Source organism: Pleurodeles waltl, chromosome 3_2 (assembly GCF_031143425.1).
Source record: "Pleurodeles waltl isolate 20211129_DDA chromosome 3_2, aPleWal1.hap1.20221129, whole genome shotgun sequence".
Lineage (NCBI taxonomy): Eukaryota > Metazoa > Chordata > Amphibia > Caudata > Salamandridae > Pleurodeles > Pleurodeles waltl.
In genome coordinates this window covers 194,863,895-194,879,626 of record NC_090441.1, presented here as the reverse complement: position 1 = coordinate 194,879,626, position 15,732 = coordinate 194,863,895, and positions in this window count along the sequence as shown.

Sequence of the window (15,732 nt, the reverse complement as noted above, 5' to 3'; positions counted from 1 at the left end):
CATTTTCCTAACCACAATGCGCTGCAAACCTCCAACTTTGCTTGAAATTCTCACATTTTTGTGATGGAACCTTCCGGAATCTGCAGGAATCCACAAAAGTCCTACCACCCAGCATTGTCACATCTTTACCAATAAAATGTCTGCCCTACTTGTCGGTCTAATAACATTCTTTTCGAAACTGCCCTTTTGGAGCCGCTTTGGTTCCCCCTCAATTTCGACATGTTTTTGGCTCTTACCTGTCACAGGCACTTGACCCACCTACACAAGTGAGGTATCATTTTTATCGGGAGACTGAGGGGCACGTTAGGTGGTAGGACATTTGTGCACGTGCAGCGATCTAACACAGAAATGTGGGAAAAATGTGATTTGTGTAGCTACATTTGAGGTTTGCTGAGGATTCTGGGTAAGAAAACACTGGGGGATCCATGCCAGTCACACCTCCCTGGACTCTCTCAGGTGTCTAGTTTTCAGAAATGTCTGGGTTTGGTAGGTTTTCCTAGATGACTGCTGAGCCCAGGACCAAAAACGCAGGTGCCCCCCTACAAAAACAGGTACTTTTGTATTTGATAATTTTGATGTGTCCACATAGTGTTTTGGGGCATTTCCTGTAGTGGGCAGTAGGCCTACCCACACAAGTGAGGTACCATTTATATCGGGAGACTTGGGGGAACGCTGGGTGGAAGGAAATATGTGGATCCTCTCAAGATTCCAGAACTTTCTATCACCATAATGTGAGGAAAAAGTGTTTTTTGCCACATTTTGAGGTCTGCTAAGGATTCTGGGTATCAGAACCTGGTGATAGCACCACATGTTACCCCATCCTGGATTATCCTAGGTGTCTAGTTTTCAGAAATATCCAGGTTTGGTACTTTTCCCCAGGTGCCGGCTGAGCTAGGGGCCAAAAACCACAACTAGGCACTTTGCAAAAAACAGGTCTGTTTTTTGGGGGAAAATGTGATGTGTCCATGTTGTGTTTTGGGGCATTTCTTGTCGCGGGCACTAGGCCTACCCACACAAAGGATGTACCATTTGTATCGGGAAACTTGGGGGAACGCTGGGTGGAAGGGCATTTGTGGCTCCTCTGAGATTCCAGAACTTTCTGTCACCGAAATATGAGGAAAAAGTGATTTCTTTGCCAAATTTTGAGGGTTGCAAAGGATTCTGGGTAACAGAACCTGGTGAGAGCCCCACAAATCATCCCTTGGGTGCCGGCTGAGCTAGAGGCCAAAATCCACTGCTAGGCACTTTCCAAAAAACACGTCAGATTCCAATGTAAAAATGTGATGTGCCATGTTGAGTGTGCTGTCGCAGGCACTAGGCCTACCCATGCAAGTGAGGTGCCATTTTTATCGGGAGACGTGGGGGGACACAGAATAGCAGAACAAGTGTTATTGCCCCTTGTCTTTCTCTACAGTTTTTCCTTCCAAATTTAAGACAGTGTTTAAAAAAGACGTCTATTTGAGAAATGCCCTGTAATTCACATGCTAGTATGGGTACCCCAGAATTCAGAGATGTGCAAATAACCACTGCTTCTCAACACCTTATCGCGTGCCCATTTTGGAAATACAAAGGTTTTCTTGATACCTATTTTTCACTCTTTATATTTCAGCAAATGAATTGCTGTATACCCGGTATAGAATGAAAACCCACTGCAAGGTGCAGCTCATTTATTGGCTCTGGGTACCTAGGGTTCTTGATGAACCTACAAGCCCTATATATCCACGCAACCAGAAGAGTACAGCAGACGTAACGGTATATTGCTTTTGAAACTCTGACATCGCAGGAAAAAGTTACAGAGTAAAACATAGAGAAAAATTGCAGTTTTTTTACCTCAATTTAATTTTTTCATTTTATTTCAGCTGTTATTGTCTGTAGGAAAACCTTGTAGGATCTACACAAATTACCCCTTGCTGAATTCAGAATTTTGTCTACTTTTTAGAAATGTTTAGCTGCCTGGGACTCAGCATTGGTTTCACACCCATTTGTGTCACTAACTGGAAGGAGGCTGAAAGCACAAAAAAATAGTAAAAAAGCGGTATGTCCCAGTAACAAATGGCAAAATTATGTAAAAAAATGTGTTTTTCTGGTTCAAGTCTGTTTTTTCCTGAGAGCTGGGAAGATGCTGAATTTAGCACCACAAACCCTTTGTTGATGCCATTTTCAGGGGAAAAATCACAAGCCTTCTTCTGCAGTCCTTTGTTCCCATTTTCTTTGTAAAAAACTAACTTTTTCCTGTATTTTGGCTAATTTCTTGGTCTTCTCCAGGGAAACCCACAAACTCTGGGTACCTCTAGAATCCCTAGGATGTAGGAAAAAAGGACGCAAATTTGGCGTGGGTAGCTTATGTGGACAAAAAGCTATGAGGGCCTAAACGTGAAGTGCAAAAAATAGCTAAAAGAAGGCTTGGCACCTAAGGGGCAAAAGGCCTGGCAGCGAAGGGGTTACAAAGACATGATGACTCAACTGCTGCAAGAGGAAGCACTATATTGCTTGCATACACTTACATTATGATTTATACATGCACGTTTCACAATATATGCACCCCTGCAGAATGACACAGGTGCTGTTTGTTTTGATTTAAAAAAAATATATATATAATTTTTTTAGCACAAAATATAACCTGAGAGTGCAGGGTGAGGGGACCATGGTATGGCTGGTGTCGGGGGCCCGCAACACAGAGGGCGGGGGGAAGATCACACAATGGAGGGTAGAATGGAGGGGTGGGGGAGAAGCACAAGCGTGGGGTAGTGATAACACATGGTGGGGGAGAAGCAAATGTACGAGAACAACGTAAAGGGAGTAGGACGTGTGGGAGAGAGCAACACAGAGCAGAGTACAAAGGAGCAGAAAACAGAGCATGAGAGAGCAACACAGAGTGCAGGAGCGGACATCAGCGGTGGAGCACATGATGGAGAAAGAACATGAGAGTGACAACAAAGCCAACTAATCATAAGCAATGGGTGAGACTAAGGGCCAGATGTAGCAAACTTTTGCCCGAATCGCAATTTGCGACCCCGCAAAATCGGAAATGGGATGCAAAAATCCCATTTCCGAATCGCAAATTGCGACGCGAGCCATTACCGGCTCGCAAAAATTGCGACCCCATTTTGTGACCTGCAAATAGGAAGTCGCAATTTGCGAGTCGCAAACCATATGAAATAGCCACTCGCAGCAGAGGAGGAGGAGGGGCCACAGACAGGAGAGGATATACAGAACCAGGCAGACACTTTTCCAACAAACTGAGGAGATATATGATAAATACAGACTCAGCAGTGCAGCAATATTAGAATTAATAGATCTACTCAATCCGCAGCGTCAACGCCAGACTGTGCGCGGCAGCACCATCCCCACACATGTGCAAGTGCTATGTTCACTGCACCTCTTGGCCTCGGGTAGCTATCAGGGGGTCATTGCCGTGGCAGATGGGGTATCTCAAAGTGCACTCTCATGGTTCTTCAGAGCATTCCTAGATGCCACACTCACACACATGTCCAGATACATATACCTACCCAGGAATGAGGCAGAAATCAACAGCACCAAGTTGGAATTCTACAGGATTGCCAACTTCCCCCATGTAATAGGGTGTGTTGACGGGACACATATACAAATATGCCCTCCTGCAAATCTGGAATATCTGTTCCGCAACCGGAAGTGCACCCACTCACTGAACATCCAGGTGGTATGTGACGCCCATTATGTTATAACTGACATGGTTGCCAAATTTCCAGGGAGTACACATGACTCCTACATTTTCAGGCACAGTGGGATACACCAACGCCTAGTACGTGGGGAGTTTGGAGACGGATATCTCCTAGGTATAGCTGAATACACCTTGCAGACATACACACATGTCAATGTGGAACCCATCTATGCCCAGCTAACATTGTTCATTTTGTGCCAAACAGGTGACAGTGCATATGCGCTACGACCATGGATACTTACCCCGTACTTAACACCCAGCAATGAGACAGAGAGGCGATACAACAGTGCACATAGGAGGACCCGAAATGTTATAGAGAGGACCTTTGGACTGTTGAAGGCAAGATTCAGATGCCTCCACAGAAGTGGAGGTGCCCTCCAGTATGCCCCAATAACAGCATTCAAGATCGTTGGCGCATGCGCTATACAGCACAACATTGCCGCCAGACGTGGGCTACATCTCACCCCAGAAGACCCAGATTCGGAGGATGACGAGCAAGAGCTACCACATCGCCATCATGGGGATAGAAGCATTGCAAATCAAGGCAGACAGAGACGAGACCACATTGCAAACCAATACTTTGGAAGGTACGTGCTAACTGTCACCACACACACAAATGTCACACACAAAGAGCCCAGGTGTGAAGTGGAACAAACAAGAACTTTAATGATGTGAACCAAGAAACTATTTACAAAAACTATTGATCAGGGGCTGTAAAAGTCCACCTGCTATGAGGACACATTAACCTCATGTGCCTCCATTGTATGTCAGTGCGTAGCTCACACCCTACGCCTGGGACGCCCAGCATGGCTGGTTCCTGGAGCATCTGCAGTTCCCTCACCGTGCACTTCCACTACGCAACACCCTGGTGTCTGTGGCAGATGCACTACTTATAGTAGAGCCCTCCTCACTGTCTTGCGGCGTGTCTGCCGTGCCCCTAGCCACCTGTCGTGCCTCCATCATGTCCACTGCATGGCTTATGCGTCCCAGCCCACGTGCCACATCGCTGGCAAAGTGGCCCATGTCCACCTGTAGGCTGACTGTGCGGCGTGACAGCCCTGTGGTATTTACAGCCAGACGGACAATGGAGGCAGCCATGCGGTCTAGCCGGTGGATTAGCTGCGGTCACGGCGCCTTGCACCCCCTCTCTTTCCGTGACAAGTTCAGCCACTAGTTGTCTGATTGAGAGCGCAAGGTCACCTACATTGCTGTTCAGGTGTTGTAGCTCTGTGTGGACCTGTTGCAGCCCTGTTGTTTGATTCCTTTCCATTCGCCGCATGGCCCCTGAAATCAGTCTCATTTGCCTTGTCTGCAGGCGCTGACCATGGATGAGTGCAGCCTCGGCGGTGGAAATGGAGGCGTCCCCTACATCTCCCTGTGACACTGGAGGGACAAGGACACGTCGCCTGCGACGCGTGGTGGATCTGTGTCCTGTACGCTGGCACTGTGGCTGGGACCCGGTGCTGCCTCTATCTCCACTATGGCCACTGGAGCATCTGGAGGGGACTGTGGTTGGGTGGTGCAGGTCCCTGTGGTGGCTGCTCCTGGGTCCTGTGCTGCCTGGTGGCTGACCTCTGGCCCCTGGACGGTGTGGCTGGAGGTGGTGTCTTGTGGGAGACCTGTGGGACGTAGGGAACACACTGTCAGTATCTACCATCTGTTGTATGCTTCCTAATAAACTGTTGCCTATCAGCTGCCTACTTGACTACATTGCCCATAATGCACCATTCAGATGGTTGCTACTCTGAAATGGAGCTATTTTGGTTGTGCATGCTGCTGTGTACTAGGTGGGTGGGGGTATGGCAGATATAGGTGTACATGCATGTTTCATGGTACTCACTGGTTGAAGGTCCTGGCACTGACGTGTCCAGCTCTCCTATTCCAGACACTGCCTCTGGCTCCAGGGTCTCTTGCACTCTTTCCTCCAAGGGTGTGGGTGGTGGTATGGTAGATGGTCCTCCTCCAGTGCCCCTCATCTCCCGGAGGCGCTCACACCCATTGAATTAACTTTGTCTTGGATTTCAGTCCAAATCCTCCTTTTCTCCAGCTCTGGCACACTGAGGGCTGCTCTCCCAAAGAGTTGATCATGGTTCTGGCAGCATTCATCCGTCAGCACCTCCAGTTCTTTTTCAGAAAATGTGATCTTCCTCTTTCTGGCTGATTCCTCCATTGTTGCTGCTGTTCCTCCTGTTGGCTGTTCAGCAGTTGGAAATGGGTGTGGTCCTCCCTCCTCCCAGGTGTATTAGTATCAGGGGAGGCACTCCATTCTGTAAAGCATTGCATCTTATGCACTTCTGTCCCATGCATTTGACTATGTAATCCTGGGAATATTTAATTTTAGATATGAATGTTGGTGTCCAGTTTAGAAGATACCTAAGTATCATCAGCGATTGATAATGAAACTAGATGCAGGAGTATTTGAGAAGTTCCCCATAACTTCTACATACTCTTTGAAAAGAATGGGTACCTAGAAGGGTCTCGGCAAAAGCCAGACGCAGAATCATAGATGGAGTCGCCAATTTTAACACATTGGCAGCCCTCTGATGATAGGAATTAAACCATTGCATCAAATAAATAAGTCCTCCATTGACACCATATTTTTCAGAGCGCCCAGGAGAAATTGATAGTCATTGATGCCGAACCAAGGAGGCCTTCATTAAAGGTGCAGAGGAGACACTGACCACCGATAGTGCCAGAAATAACCATTCCCAGAAGGTCATTTTTACTGCATATGGTTGATTACTTAGGATAGACCAGATTTATCAAACACATCAGTGAGATAAGAGAGACCAGTATTGGGGTGGCAGCTCACAACATTGGCGGTTTCAAGGTTAGGCTTTTTATACGTTGCTTGAAGTGCAGTTTTCGGGTAGTTTGGTACAAAATCATTTTAAAGAGAGGAATTGGTGAAGGCAGCCGATGAGTGAAAAAGGCTCGAATTAGGTATTTACTAGCAACCAAAGATGATATTGGGTATGCTGACGATTTGGTATCAGAGTTAGCTGAGAGAAGGTTTCTTTTAGAGATGGGAAAGAAAGTGCCCCAAGGGGGTGACTGGCTTAGGAAGATATCCGGAAGCAGAGGATACCCTATTTCAGGACATGTCACCAGAAACTTCTAGTGCTGCCTGGTTTTGTTCATTTTACCAGGGAAGAATGAAGCAGATCTGTTCCATGGCGAACTATGAGCCAAATCTAGTTGTATCATAAAGGGAGGAGATATTGCTTCGAGATTTGATAAATCAACCAGCTTCTTTGGAGTTTTCTTGGAGACACACACTTTCTCTGAGAATCCTTGGCTTGTCACATTTCCTTCTTCTTCTGAGCTGGGTGAGTATCAGAGGAGTTGTAATGACACCTGAACCTTTTGGCTCTTCTAACAGAGCACGTTTTGTCACAAAGACTCCAATGGAACCATTTAAAATCCTTCAGGGTTCTCCTGGAAAGAGGCTGAGATCATCTCTGTTGAAAGTGGCCAAGTAATAGCGATTTTGTCAAATACAAGTAGTTTATCATGAGGGATGGATGAGATATCTCAAGTTGTCTCTGTCTGGGAGCTGATAGCCTTAGGTGCATCAAAAAAGGAACCAGGAGATACTGGGGCAGATGTACAAAATTAAATTTTTTAAATTCCTAAATAGCGAGTCCTAAGAAATCACTATTTAGGATGGTCAAAATGGAATGTACAAAAATAGAGATTTCCTAGTAGCGGTTCCTATAGAGTACGAATCGCTATTAGGAAATCACTATTTAGGAAATGCTTCACCATTTGTTCCTATGGGCCTCCCACAGGTACGAATTGTTTTGCATTTCCAAATTTGTGATTTCCTAAAAGGAAATTGAAAATTAGGAAATACAAAACCAAAGGTGCCATTGGGCCTATGCCCCCACTTCATGCACCCCCAAAAAAAGTGGTGCACATGTAAAGCGCACAAATGCCCTAGAGGCATGTGTGCGCTACATGGCACTTTACAATATGAACTTTGGGTGCATTTTTTTAAATTGCACATGGTTACCATCGAAGGTGATGGTAATAGCATTTACCAAAAGCCCATTTTACATTTAGGAAAATCTTTGTACATGTGCTTAGGAGCTCACAAATAGGAATTCCCTATTTGCGATTTCCCATTTAGGGAATAGCAAAATGTGATTTCCACTGGGTAGAAATCACATTTTGCGATTCCCTATCTGCCTTTGGACATCTGGAAAGCCAATTTAGCATTTCTTAACAGACTGAAATACCGATTCTGGGCCAGATGTACAACGGTCGGCTTTTGTGACTGCAATTTTTAGTGACTCGCAATTTGCTAGTCGCAAAAGCTGTTGTACAACATCTCAAACAATATTTGTGATTCCTAAATGGGTCGCAAGGGACCTGCCTCATTAATACTCGTGAGGCAGGTCTCAATTTGTGACCCGCTGCGAATGGTGGGCACCGACAGGGATGATAGACTGCTGGGGACCACTGCCTCCTTTTAAAAAACGTTTTCACTGTCAATCACAATGTGGAAGGGGTCCCCTGGGGACCCCTTCTGTTTGAGACTGGCCTACCACCTACTTGAATTAGGTGGTAAACTTTGATTGCCCTTGGCACACCCAATCCTAATAGTGACTCGATAACCCTATTTTGCGACTTGGTAATGGGTTACTGACTCGCAAAACAGGGTTGATACATGCTACAACCTTTTTAGGGGTTACAAACAGCCTGGTTCTCCATTTGCAACCACTAAAAATGGTCGTACATCTGGCAATTGGTCTGTTGAGAAATCTCAAATCATTTCATACATCTGGCCCATTGTCACCAGTATCACTTGAGGGGATCCAAGCTTTGGACATGATCTTGGTGACAAGGAAGTTGAGAGCACAGCATTTGCCACTGGTTGGTTTGTAACAATGATGGAGGAGGTCATTGACATAGAGAAGGGATATCAGTTCAGAAGTCCCCTCTTCCGAGGGTTTATTCCATCTGACGCTGAAATATACCTAAGGACAGTCAATCATTCAATCAATCATAGCATTTGTAAAGTGCAGCACTATCACCCCTAAAGGTGTCTGGGCACTGAGGGTGCTGTGTCTCTGTTGAAAAGCCACGTCTTGAGTCTCCTTCTGAAGTCCGCCAGGGAGCGAGCTATTCAGAGTTGGAGGGCAGGCTGTTCCAGGACTTGGCTGCTGTGTAGAAGAAGGAGCAGCCTCCACTGGCAGCGACGGATGCAGGGGTGTGTGTGCGAGGTTTAGTGAAGTGGAGCGTTTAGTGAGACGGAGCGTGTTGTCTTGCTGGGACGTAGAAGCTCAGTCAATGGTTGATATAGAGCGGCCCTAGGTTGTGGAGAGAATTGAATGTGAGTGTGAGGATTTTTAATTGCCATCTCTTCTGGATGGGGAGCTAGTGGAGGTTCCTGAGGTGGGGGTAATGCTTGAGCGCTTGGGGAGGTTGAGGATGAGTCTGGCTGAGGTGTTCTTTAGAGTCTGGAGTCTATTAAATAGCTGGGAGGATACTCCGGCATAGAGAGCGTTGCCATAGTCGAGGCAGCTGGTGACCAGGGCGTCCGTGACTGGCTTTCTAGTGTTGGTAGATTCAGTGGAGCATACGGAGGATGTAGAAGCAGGAGGAGACGACTGAGTTTACTTGTCGATTTATGGATAGATGGCAGTCGAGGATGATGCCGATTTTTCATGCGTGGTCTGATGGAGAGGGTGTTGGTCCGAGTTCTGCTGGCCATCAGCTGTGGTCCCATGCAGAGGTGTTCTTCCTGAACATTAGGACTTTTGTTTTGCTGTGTTTAATTTGAGGCAGCTGTTTGTCATCCATGTTGCTACGGTGGTCATGGTGTTACGGAAGTTGGCTTTGGCATTGTGGAGGTCTTTGGTGAGAGGATTAGTTGAGTGTCATCATGGGAGACTTTATTGAGTCTGTAGGATCAGAGGTGTCTGTGATGGGGTCATGTAGATGTAGAAATAATGTTGGTGGCACCTTCCTGTTTCTCATATGTGCTTTAAATGGGCTGGTACTCTCCGGCACTGAGTACCTGCACTTCTTTAATTTTAAATAGGCAGTACCTGCACTCACTTCTCAGCACTGCTGCAATACATTTAATAAGAGAGTGTGGGCACGTCTCAGGAGACAACAGGCACTCTAAATACTTGCACTTTCACATTTCCATTTAAGGCACTGACTGAGGATGGGATAAAGGGGAGAAGAGGACAGAGGGGAAGTGTCCGATTACCTTCTTTAAGGAGGTAGAGGTGCCCCCTGGAGGGTGAGAGAGAGATGATGTCAGTCCGCTCGAGGGGGTGAAGGACATTTCTAGCTGGAGGAGGTCCTCGAAGGAGAAAGACCTGGCAGGAATGAGGGAAGAGGGCAGAGTACTTCTGCAGATGACACATCTCACGCCTCTTTCACCCAGAAGATCTTGATTATGGAGTTGGTGGGTGATAATGTCTGTAAGCAGAGACATTTTAATGCAGGGGCAAAATGAGCTCTGGTCCACAGCCCCAGCTTTCAGGAGCCCCCTGATAGAGTCAGCTCTGTTCTGCAGAGGGTCTTGGTCTGATGACCTTGAATAATTGTTAAGCAGATTATTTTAAACACCATTTTCTTTAAAAGAAGTTTAATGTGGGTGATGTGTGGGTCTATCATAGAAATTTTTCAGAGAAATGTGTTTATGTTTTGTGCAACATCCATAAAGTTTGTTTTAGATCAAAACAGGGCCTCGGGTATGAGAAATGGGAGAGTGTCAGAGATGATTAGCAGTAATATTACTGAGCTGCTGCTGTGTTACAGTATTGAAAACACAGTCACTGTCCTTGAATATATAGATGTAAACACATTTAGAGGCAGATTTGGGGGAAGTAGTGATGCACCCAGTGCAGCGCCACTTTTCCTGCACCCTTCAGCGGCCCCCTACCGCCACCATGTGTGCGCCGTATTTAAAATATGGCGCAGGGTAGGGGGCACTAGCGTAATTTCTTTTTACGCTGTTGATGTACTCTGCAGGAGTAGAGCCATAATTTTAGCGCTACTCCTGCAGAGTACACATGGACCCATTGTAATCAATGGTATGGCCACTTTTAACGACGCCTCTGAGCAGGTGTTAAAGTGCCAATAAAAATGACGCAAGGAAATGTGTTAGATTTCGTTGCTCCATTTTTTCGGACCCCCTAATAGGGGAATGCCCCCTTTGCATACATTACGCCTGCCACAGGTATAATGTAACGCAAAGGGTTACAAAGTAGTACAATGTAATATAGCACAGCTTTTTTGGCCTTTTAACGCCACATTAGCAACAAAAAATGACGCTAATATGGCGTTAGCATGGCGCTAAGGACTCAAATATACCCCTTAGAATTTGAACCAGTGTGTCTATGCACTGTCAGTGACCTGGCCAAAGAGGGCGTGATAGAGATGAAATTGGATCATACATTCAAAGCTGTTCTGAACAGGGGCACTAAAGTACGTTTGGCCCAGGGTCCCCAAAATCCTTAAAGTGCTCCGACTGTAAGAGGCTCTGCCTTACATGAGGCATCAAACCCCGATCCAGGACAGCAGGCGAGATGTTAGCATCACTGGAGGCCTCAGGTCTGCAGTTGACAAGGGCACAGTTTAGAGTAGACAACATATTTGGGTCAGGCTAGCAGGACCTTTGTAAGGGAGCGCTGAGGATTTCTAAAGTGTTGGATTACCGGAATAGCGCTCTGAAGTCACCGAAGAGCCACGCGCCGCGCTCTCCAAACTCCTAAATAAAAGCAGTAAATGACGAGAGCGTTGCAGGAATGAGGTCTCCCTGCGGGTGGTGGGCGGGACACCGTGTGGGAACACACAGCAAGAAGGAGGCCTCCCGACCCTGCTTTGTTCATGACTCCCACCCGAGCCAAGGCTTGTTTGTTCCACGCACAGGGACATTACAGGCGGGTGTGCAATTAGTGACACCGCAGGCAGGAACACCCAGCTCCAGGCCACAACTGGGTTGATGCCAGAAATAGCGTTAAAAGGACTCGACACAAAGGCCCAGAGTCCATTCACTGCTGACAAAGACGCCCCACAATGAGACAGCAAACACGACTCAAAGAAACAGAAAGATGCTGTGCGAGGAAATCAACTGATCTCAGAATAGAACACAGCTGAGATCTATTTTTTGCAGTTTTTATGTAGCACGAGCTCGACCCAAAGGTACTGGAGTGCTTTACAGGAGCACCAGTTACATTACACAAGATTATATTCATTTTTTAGATATGGGGAGATATTTAGGGCCTGATTTAGAACTCGGCGGATGGGTTACCCTGTCACAACGGTGAGGGATATCCCGTCTGCTGAAATCTCCCAATGAGTTACTCCATCACAAGGGTGACGGATATCCTGTCTGCTGAAATCTCCCATTGAGTTACTCCATCACAACGGTGATGGATAGATATCCCGTCCTCTGAAATCTAAATCCCATTACGTCCAATGGGATTTAGATTTTGTCGGGCGGGATATACGTCACTGTTGTGACGGAGTAACTCGTCCGCCGAGTTCTAAAGCAGGCTCTAATTGATTTCTCAAAAATCACAAGAGTTTGAGCCGACGCTGGGACTCGAACCTGGTTCCCCAGATCTAAAATCGTATATCTGCCAAGTGTTCAGCTTGCCTATATGCGACATGTCCAATATTTAATTGTGCCACCTCCAGTGACATTTCCCATATCAACAGTTGGCCCTCATGTAAAGAAATACATATCACAAATTACCCACTTTAGAGAAACGGAAAAGTATGAAAAGCTTTGAAAGTGCTGTAAAACGCCTGAATTAGAAGCTTATTACACAACATGAGTTTTTACAACACACTAGCAGGCCTTGAAAAACTTTAAAAATACTACAAGACCTACAGGTTGTAACTTTTAATTATTTGACATATTTTTATCAAAGGATATCTATTTTAACCCCGTCAAGACATTTTAAATGTAGGTTCAAGTAAAAGAAGCATTCTCATGAACACATTTGATAGTCCAGTAATTTTTCTCTAGGTGTCAGCTACTCTCAAGTAACCAATGTTTCACAGACAGAAGCCTCTCTCTGCAGCAGTCTGGTGCCACATCAGGCAAAGAGTAAATCAGAAAAAGATTACACTTGTAAACTACTCTTTGTGGACAAGGTATCTCAAAGTGCTATGCGGCTTAGTGTGCAGTGTTACATGACTAGGAAGTGGAACATTGAACTCTGCTGTCATGAAGAGATCAGGAAAGCCTTAAGTGGGATTAGTATTTAAGGTGCACAACCCCCTTTCCCTCCCTCTGCCCACCCCAGCCTTACCTCTGTAATGGAAACAAAAGCCAACTCGTAAACCATTTAAAGTACCCACTTACTGTGTACTACCCTGCTTTTAGTTATTATTTTTTTGGCAGTTTTATGTAGCACAAACTTCACCCAAAGGTTTTGGAGTTCTTCACATGAGCAACATGTACATTACATAAGATCACATTCATTTTTGTCCAGACACAGAGAGATTAAGTCCCATATATATCTTTTTTTTAATGCAGCGCAAACCACCTTGCTGCACTTCCCTGCGTGAAAGGGCAGGAATGCACTATATTTAACATTATACGGCCCAATCATGTCCTTTCCTAGTGCTGGTGCACTTTTGGCTGCCTAGCGTCACTGCGCACACCCTTGAGTCATGGTGCAAGGTTGCCTGCGTTGCAGACAGGAATGTTCGCCACAATAAGCTATTCCACTCTACGCCACTCCACTTCACACCACTGCACCCTACGCTATTCCACTGTACGCAACTCCACTTTATGTAACTACACTCAATGATATTCCACTCTACCCCTCTACCCTGTACAACACTTCAGTCTACTCCATGCCACTGTACCACTCCACTCTACGCTACTCCACTGGATGCTTTACCACTCTATGCCACTCCACTGTACGCAAGTCCACTCTACACTATTCCACTGTATGCCAATCCACTCAATGCCTTTCAACTGTAAGGCACGCCACTGTACGTTATCCACTCTACGCCTGTCCATTCAGTGCTATTACACTCTATGCCTCTTCACGCTACGTTACTACAATATACTCCACTCCACTGTACGCATATCCACTGTACGGTGCTTCACTCCTCCTCAGTCCTTTATATGCTGATTCACTCTACCCCACTTCACAGTATGCTATTACACTATAGCCCACTCCTTTCTATGCCCCTCCAGTCTATGCCATTCCTCTGTACATCACTTCACTCTATGCTACTCCACTCTATGCTATTCCACTGTATACAACTCCACTGTATGCCATTCCACTTTATGCTATTCCACTCTGTCACTCCACTCTACGCTACTCCACTACATGCTATTCCACTCTACACCACTCCACTTTATGCCACTATACTCTACACCACTGCAATGTATGCTATGTCACTGTACGTACCTCCAGTCTATGCCACTCCACTGTCACTATTCCACTCTACCCCACCCTAGTCTATGCCGCTCCACTGTACATCACTACACTCTACACCACTCCTATCTACTCTATTTCACTCTGTGCCGCCTCTCCACCATACACAGCTCCACTCTACACTATTTCACTGTATGCCACTGTAATCTACGCCACTCCACTCTATACCACTCCACCATACGCCACTCCACTTTACGCCATTCCATTCTATGCCACTCCATTGTATACTTATCTACTCTGTGCCAATCCAGTCTACGCTATTCCACTGTACGCAACTCCTCTCTGCCCCACTCCACTCAATGCTATTCCATTATACCTCACTCCATTGTGCACCACTGCTGTCTATGGCACTCCTCTGTACACCACTCCACTGTACACAACTCCACTCTACGCTACTCCACAGTACACCAGTCCACTGTATGCCTCTCCACTCTATGCTGTTGTACTGTATGGCATTTCACTCTATGCTACTCCACTGTACAACACTCCGCTGTATGCTATTCTACTCTAACACACTCCACTGTATTCCACTCCGGTCTAGGCCACTCCAATGTATGCCACTCCACTGAAGCTACTGCACTGTACACTATGCCACTCTATGCTACTCCACTGTGTACCAATCCACTCTATGCTATTCCACTAGATGCCACTCCACTCTAATCCACTCCACTCTACGCTCACCCACTATATGCCATTCTGCTCTACGCCACTCCACCCTACGCTATTACAATGTACTCCACTCCACTGTACACCACTTCACTCTATCCTATGCCACTTTACACTACCCCAGTCTACACCACTCCATTGTATGACACTCCACTTTACACCATTCTACTCTACATTATTTCACTGTACGCAACTCCACTCCGCACCACTTCACTGTATGCTATTCCGTACACAACTCCACTGTCAACATTCCAGTCTACATCACGCCACTGTAGTCCGCTCCACGCTACACCACTCTATGCCATTCCTCTCTACTACACTCTATTCCACAACACTCTACCACACTCTGCTGTATGCCACTCCACTCTACAACACTCTACTACACTCTATGACAGCCCACTGTACTCCACTTTCCAACAGTCTATGACACGACACTCCACTGTATGCCACTCCACTCTGCTCTATTCCAGTGTTCACCACTCCACTTTACCCAACTCCACGCTATGCCACTCCACTCTAAACCACTCAACTATGCGTCACTCCGCTCCATCCTACTACATTATATACCACTCCACTCTACCCAATTCCTCTACATGCCACTCCACTCTACTGTGCTCTATGACACTGTACTCCACTCAATAACACTATGGTCCTCATTATGGCATTGGCGGTAAGTCCCGCTTACCACTATGCTGACTTCCGCCTACATACCGCCGGCACGGCGGATTACCGCTACCCATATTATGACACACACATAGCAATCCGTCACTAAACAGACACACACACAAGTCCGCTAGCCCAAAGGTCACTGATAAACTGGCGGTACCACAACCCACACCGTTACGCCAACAGAACTACGCCCACAGCATTATGACCCACAAATCACCACGGCGGACATTCAACCGTGGTAAACCATTGGCGGTACAAACCACTGTGCTC